At 47.7% G+C, this 7,537-nt stretch overlaps 2 non-coding genes across 2 annotated transcripts; both read left to right on the forward strand.

The window, feature by feature from the left end:
• Positions 1 to 6,811: 6,811 nt before the first annotated feature.
• TRNAE-UUC (transfer RNA glutamic acid (anticodon UUC)) lies at positions 6,812 to 6,883 on the forward strand. The gene has a single exon. It is a non-coding gene; the product is annotated as a tRNA-Glu (tRNA).
• A 7-nt stretch (positions 6,884 to 6,890) lies between these two features.
• On the forward strand, positions 6,891 to 6,962 carry TRNAQ-CUG (transfer RNA glutamine (anticodon CUG)). Its single transcript has one exon. It is a non-coding gene; the product is annotated as a tRNA-Gln (tRNA).
• Positions 6,963 to 7,537: the final 575 nt, after the last annotated feature.

Here is a 7,537-nt window from a genome sequence, read left to right on the forward strand (position 1 = left end):
CGCAAGGCGGATCTACTTGGAAGGAATTTTCAAGATGACACCAGCTTCGAGATATACATTCCCGAACATTACAGAGAAATGCATTGGCGTTCCAGTTGATTTGTTAAAGAAACGTCGATTCATGCACTGAAGCACACAAGTAACTGGAACGCCAATGCGTTTCTCCTCAAAGTTCGGGAATTTATATCTCCAAACTGGTATCGTCCTGAGAATTCGTTACAAGTGGATCCGCCTTGCGAAGTCCACCGCTAGAATTTGTAAATTGCAAAATGGGTCGTAAGATAATTTGCTAGAAAGTTAATTAGTGGATTCTTGTTGATTAGACAATTTTGCATTTCAATTTTTTTTGGCAAGTAGTGTCCGCCACTTCGAGTAGACCGGCTCATAAACTAGAATTGAGCTATATGCCACAGGCAACCTTCAAAAAATTTTGAAAGTGTTCGCTGAAACACCCTGTATACGAAACGGTGGGAAACGAAGAGCCAGAAATGTATAGATTCTCCACTGCAGCCCGCTTGAAACCAGTTAAAAATGGTAAACTACATTTTTAGATATTTCAATATACAATGCTACCACGGTGTCGTACACGTACGACATGCGAATTTCTGTATATGCGTGTAGGTATACGACCCGGAAGGAGGTGCGCATCTTCTCGTTCAAGGCTGCCCAGTTTAGAGAAAAAGCACGGCTGCCGCTCGGCTTCAGAGGTTCTTGATGGGACTGGCATCGCTGCGGTACAAATGTGCACGCCTTATTCAAAATACTTGTGCTTCTGAGTGCGACTCGCTTCTGATTTCGATGAGGGTGACTATAGGGGCTTCTTGGTAGGGCATTTCTTGCTTCCTCTTCAGATAAAATATGTGCCAGTATCAAGCAGTTTCCACTTTACAGCGAGTTTCTTGTATCAGTTAAAGAAATTCGTGTACTGCATTGCGCGTTCGTGCGATCTCACCGATGTAGTTTCTTCCGCAATGAGACATTTCTTTAGTATAGCATGTCCACAGTCCGACTCATTAGATATGCTGCGAGAAAGAAAAAAAAAAACTACCACAGAAACTCCTCTGGGATGTGTCTAAGTATCCGTAAGCATTATCCCACTTGCTCATCTCCACGCAGCCCGGTGTCCTCATCGATCTTGCGAAACTTGATCTGACCAGTACATACGACAGCGCTGCGGAGACACTAACTTGTGCGGACGGCGGCGCAAGGTTAATTGACGTCGGAGGCAGAATACTGGAGGTGGCGGTGCCAGGTGCGCTGATGACGTTCCGTTCAGAATAAGCCGTTATCGCTCTTTAGCGCCTTATCCATCCGAGTCGAACGCTAACGAGCCGTGATCAACCGTACTCCGGCGCGGCCACGTGGGCCGTATCTCGAAAGCGATCTGCGACGGGGACAGATAGCGGCGACTGCCGATAGCTTCGTGTGCGTTGTGTTCTCGCCGCTTAGTTCGCTTTGAAGCGGCAGGCAGCACGAAGGTGGACTTGCTCGCCGCTGCAGGCCCTATCTTGAAAGCGATCGTCTTACGTGACCTGAGGCACGGACAGACTGTTTTCCTTGTTGGGCAAGCACAGAAATGCCTACGCATTTAAATTAACCAAAGGCTCTAGCGATTTTATTTTTGCCACTGAACCCATTTCCTGCAACACATGTGTGTCTGAGGACGAAGGTATGATGGCAGGGACCACGGACTGATGACAACAGCATGACGACTGATGCCCTCCCGCCTGAGTGCCACTGGGTATTTGTTATCGGGTATGTGCCGTCTTTCAAAGTAATCATTATAGAAAGTATATCATCAACAATTTCCCACCCACCATAAGATATGTTAATGGTAGTCGCCACGAATCTCTAGAGAATAGATGTATTTGTTTATCATTTATTTATTTATTTATTTAGCTTTATTGCCACACCACCTTATAATGTACTATAACGTAGTGCGCCAGTTGTGCTCTTTGCATGACGTCATGATGACGTTGACGACGCCGGGTCCACATTCCGGCACCAACTTCAGTAAATAATTAAAATATCTTACAAATGTTTTTCAATCTTCGTGCTTACTAAGTGCCCTCCCTATTGCGCGCGAAAAAGAGTGGGGCAAAATCTCTACGACTTCGAAAATCACCTTGTCGGTACTATGAGTCAGTAGTCTGTGTTAGGGGAATGGAGGAGAAGCGATGGGCGGTAGGTCTCTAAGTACCGGTGTTTGTGCCGTGAATACTGGCTTAAGAGAGAAAAAGAAGTTAGGGAAGTGGGGGCCCACCTCGCCACTACAGGGATTTTCTTTTTCTGTCTCTCTCTTTCTCGTTCTTTCTTTCTTTCGTGGCAAGTATTTGCTGCAAATACAAAATTACCCACGCGTGTCAAATATATACTTAACTGAAGACCAGCCATAGCTTGGCGTTTACAAGCATACAGAAACAATGCAAAAGTTCAGTCAACTTTGCAAACAACATCGACGAAGTGCGACCGCTAAAAGCAGTGGTTCACGGGACACTACCGCTAGGAGTCGGGCCACAGTGACACGCTGTGACAAGCAATGACAAGCAATGACAATCAATGAGGGGATCGAAATGAAGCGAAAGAACAAGTGCAACGTACCAAAGTGTATTGCAAAATCCCCAGAATATTTGCATCTCCGTTATTCTTGGAACCGGTATTCTGGTGTTGCGTTATCGTACCCTACCGCGTAATTTTTGCTATACGCAGATCTAGTCTAACGGTAATTCCGCTTTGCTACATCTGCAGTGAGCTGCGATCTATATTGATCAATTTTTTTTATCTATTCTGCCGGCAGTTCTCCCCTTCACGAAAACTACGATTTCAGATTCCGATGCGTAATCATTGGCTGAGTTTATGTATTACTGTAATGTTGTACTCTCACTGGAGGGACGCCTTTCGAGTCTCCCCCTTCCCGAGGAACGTTCATCCACAACACAACGAAGCCCAGCGCTCAGCCAGAGCCCGAGCACTCATCAAGACTGCCCTGCAGAACCCAGAGCTCGCGTCCTTTGTCGATGCGGCGCAGTATCCCGGAACAAAGTCGTGCGCGGCCACGGTGGTTGACCTCCAGGGCAAGATCCTGAATGCAGCGTCTATCCAACACTCGACGGCGTCCGTCGCAGAGCAAATCGCAGTGGCGCTAGCTCTGTGCGAACTCGGGCGCACGCAGCTCTTCATGGACTCCAGGTCGGTGGCGATGGCCTTTCTCGCCGGCTCGGTCTCGGCCGAGGCTGCCGCGGTGCTGAGGACCCGCAAGCAAGGCACGGCCCGTCACGTCATCACTTGGTTCTCGGCTCACATGCGCCGGAACGTCTCCCCCGGCTCGATAAACACCAATGAGCTGGCCCACGACCAGGCGCGAGGTCTCGTCAACCGCGCCGGTCCGAGGGGCCCAGCTTCACAGGGAATCGACTGAACCACGGACTCGCTGCTTACTTTCCTCGATATCACTGCTCACTACCAGTTGGGACACAGGCAGTTTCCGGCTCCTCGCCCGAAGCTAGCCAGACCCCAGGCCTCGGTGCTGAAAATGCTTTACACGGGCTCCATACCGTCTTGATCCAGGCTGAGCCACTACACTCCGGGTGTGGATCCCCGCTGCCCCGACTGCTTTCAACAGGCAAGAGGACTGGGAAGAAGCCGTCAAGAGCGTCGACTTTTAGTCCAGCTTCGGGCTGTCCAAAGGGTCTGCTGTAGGGCTGAAGATCACGGTCTTCTGGCGCAGGTGCGGCCAGGGACTGCGACAACATAGTCCCTTAGGAGCAAATACAGTTTCTTGTCTGTCTGTCTGTCTGTCTGTCTGTCTGTCTGTCTGTCTGTCTGTCTGTCTGTCTGTCTGTCTGTCTGTCTGTCTGTCTGTCTGTCTCACTGGAAGCATCGGCGCTAGGCTACAGCTATATGGGAATGTTTGCCGAGCCACCTATGAATGACATCGTGAAACAAGAAAAAATATTTGTTATTGTTTTCCTATTGTAACCATTATCTCTCATATTTCCACGATCCTTTTTATGAAATCATCAAATTCAAATTCCTCACAGACAAATACAAAAAAAGAAGAGGCGGGAACTTGTAAAATGCCCTTTACCACACTATTTTATACTTTACCCTTAATTATGTGTTAGCTTACATTTCTTTATTTCTTTCTGCGAAGCTGACTGGTATATTGCGCATAACATTATCTAATTTCTTTTATTTGTTTCTTTCGTATCTTTATCTTTTTATTAGCCTATAACCCTGCGATTGTTGGCGTACCTCCCAGAGTATGTTTATGTCGTTTACGATGCAAATTTTCGTTATCATCATGAGTATGATAGCTGCCGTTTGCAGGGCCGCGCCCATCACCTTTTTTTACGCGAAGTGCGATAGAGCCCGCGGCCATGAGACCATTTTCATGGCGTTCCCACGGGAGCCGCCATGTTTGATCACGTGGTAACTTGCCCATTAGTTGCCTGAGTTGTCTCCGCTGCCTCCGTGTTTACAATGGATGTGCATGACGACGGTACGGCTCAGCAAATCTCTTTTTGGGTGCATATCGTGGACTCTGACTGGGTGGATGACACGAAGCTTTGGCCGCAGCTTTTGAGGACATGTAACCGCTTTCTAGGGTCATTACACCTTGTCCAAACGGTGCACGCAGCGCATACAGTGTTTGTACTAGATGCGGGGGTAGAAATGTATTCCAAACTGCCCAAACGTTTCGCTTCTGACTTAAATCAGTATTATAGTGTCTTTTGTTCTTGGTATTTTTATTCGGCAATCACTTCGAAGCAGTGGCTTGTCATGTTCTGACTCAGTAACGTTCCCCGGTACTGTCGCTGATAGTTTATTTTCTGGCTAATATCGCTCAGGGATGTGATAAGTTGTGGTAGATTTGTTCTTGCCGCACATAATTAAGGCTTGAAACGTAGATATTTTATACATTGTAACAGCTTGTAGCAAATACGCATTATCGCTAGCCACTTGCTTGCTCCTTAGCACCGTCACAAAACTTTCAGCATCGAACATTCATGGCCGTTAGTGTCTTCGTCATCGGACACGCTTCAGCGCGTTGATTTCATTTAATTATTCTCGATACGTGGGCGAGGGTGGGCACAAGTATGAGTGTGTGTCGGAAAAAATGTGCGTAGATAACGTGCGAAAAACTTACTATGACACGAAGCGGCGCTACTCCTTTGTCACTGTGTAACCAGCGGTACTTAGTCTTGCCTACGTGACGGGGTTGAAGTCATTTCTCGGGAGGTTAGCGATACAACGTTGGCGGATGAGTGAATTCTTTTTATCCTCGAGGAAAGAAGAGCATCGTCAAGGGCCGGCAACACAGGCAGCACTAGTGTACGTATCAGCGGTCCCTGAACTTGGACACACAGATTCATTCCATTCTTCTATATGCCAGCCACTATTCTATTACCAGTCACACTATTCGAGCATTGCAGTCACTATTCTTGCAGCACAGGTCTTCCCTCTTCCGTTCCGCATACTGCAGTATGAACTGAGCACCGTGCCTCAGAGATTACCCAATTGCAGTGTCGCTATTTGGTCATACTTGGCCCTGTGCCATAAAACAACAAATTACTCCTTATCACCCAGTTGCATTTCTGACAGCTGATCGCACAGAAGCAAGGTAGAAGCGGTAATGGCTTTTGCACGCTTTCGCCTAAGGCAACGCGCGGCGCAGCGCCGGTAGCGCCATCTCGTTCATCTGGTGCAAACGACTCCGCGAAAAGGGTCCATACAGCCCTCTCCGCTCACCAAGACGTGCCAGGGCAGCAACGAGTGGGAAAATGACGATCATTGTTAAAGAAAACTGAGGCGAAAGATTGCTCACTTTAATTGTGCGCCTATACCTCAGCTCCAGTGGGCCAGCGTGATGTGAAGGATATCAAAATATGTCCCCGTATTTCGACGTGCTAGTACCTCAAGATGGCGGCGCGATGACGTCATTCAAAGCATCCCTATTTACCGATAAACAATTGACCAGGGTTGTCCCTTTCTAAATCTATGACGTAATGGCGAGGTGGCGGGGAACCTCAGCGCGGCGTCGCCACCACCCTTTTTTTTTCTGCGTCTTTTCTGGGCTACGTACCAAGGCCTCCGTCCCGATCAAACTGACCCTTTATCATTCTGGCACTGCAAGTTGCTCATATAACTTAATTTACCATTCCTCCCTAGTGCCGGCTTGATCGTCGGCTGGCAGGTAGCTGTTCGACGATTTTAAAGTCCAGCACATCAGCCAAACCTTTTTTAAGGTTAAAGCTGGATGATTAAAGGCAAAGTGTTAAATAATTAAGTTCGACAACGTGGACGATATATATAATATTTGTTTGTTGCTGCACGCAAGCCAAACAATAAATCTGTAACATACCTCAAAAAGCCCTTGAAGAGCCTCGTGTGATTCCAGCACCGATCATCTGATAGCGCGCGACTGTGGTAAGCAACCCACAGACACATCTAGAGCACTTTGGCATTGCCTACACTGTCGTTTCGAGGCCGGCAGCCCGGTCGTATTGAGCCTCCACAGCTTCTATTTTCTTTTTTTTTTTGGTAACGTGGTCGTTTCGCCGCTTGAACCCGCGATTATGAGAGAGAGGAAGACCACGAACACAAATCCTCAAAAACCTTGAAAAATATTTTATCGCAAGCACTTGCGTGCGACGCCGGCGCCAACAAAGCTGCAGGTCTCCCGCAGTGAGTGTCTATTCCTGCAGCGAAAACCCGCACACGAATTCCGTGCAGCAAGAGCTACGGTGGCGACGCGGCGCGGCGGCCGCAAACGGAGACCGGTTCGAGCGCTCGCTCCACCGCCGACATCTCCGGCGTGGTCTAGTGGCTAGGATATCTGGCTTTCACCCAGAAGGCCCGGGTTCGATTCCCGGCGTCGGAAGAGTTTCGGTCTCATGGTGTAATGGTTAGCACTCTGGACTCTGAATCCAGCGATCCGAGTTCAAATCTCGGTGAGACCTGCTTTTTTTTTTTCAATGCAGCAATTTTTATTTTTTACCTCCCTGTCTGTTTCTTCTTCTTCGCCGAGTTTTTCATTGACATCTTACGCTCAGCCCGCACTGGTGATTACGTTATTAGTGACACTGAATATGATTTACAGCAACAAGGACCACATCTGCCTTCTTTTTTCAGAAATAACTTATATGCCTTTCGCAACCACCAGCCGTGCCTTTTGTTTCTCTTCCTTGCCTGCTCGGGTGCTCCCCATTATTGACGCTGACCCGCTACAGAGGATCGAACAGGCGGTATAGCAGGAAAAGGAGGGACATAAGCTTTAAGTTAAGCGGACGTACGGTAAATAATAAGGAATACGTAAATGTCCAAAGGAAACTTGCAATATTAAACCGAAAGGTTCTACACAATTTCCCGAGAAAGGTAGAAATATTGCGAACATTCAAACTATTTCGTTAATAATTGGGAATTTTCAGATTTAGTAAATGTAGGCACAATTTTAGGAAGTTATTACCGCAATCTTCCTGCGCGGCGGGAAATTGGGTGACGCAAGAATTTGATGTTGGTGAAGCGCCCGACGTTC

Source organism: Dermacentor variabilis, chromosome 3, assembly GCF_050947875.1.
Source record: "Dermacentor variabilis isolate Ectoservices chromosome 3, ASM5094787v1, whole genome shotgun sequence".
NCBI classification, from domain to species: domain Eukaryota; kingdom Metazoa; phylum Arthropoda; class Arachnida; order Ixodida; family Ixodidae; genus Dermacentor; species Dermacentor variabilis.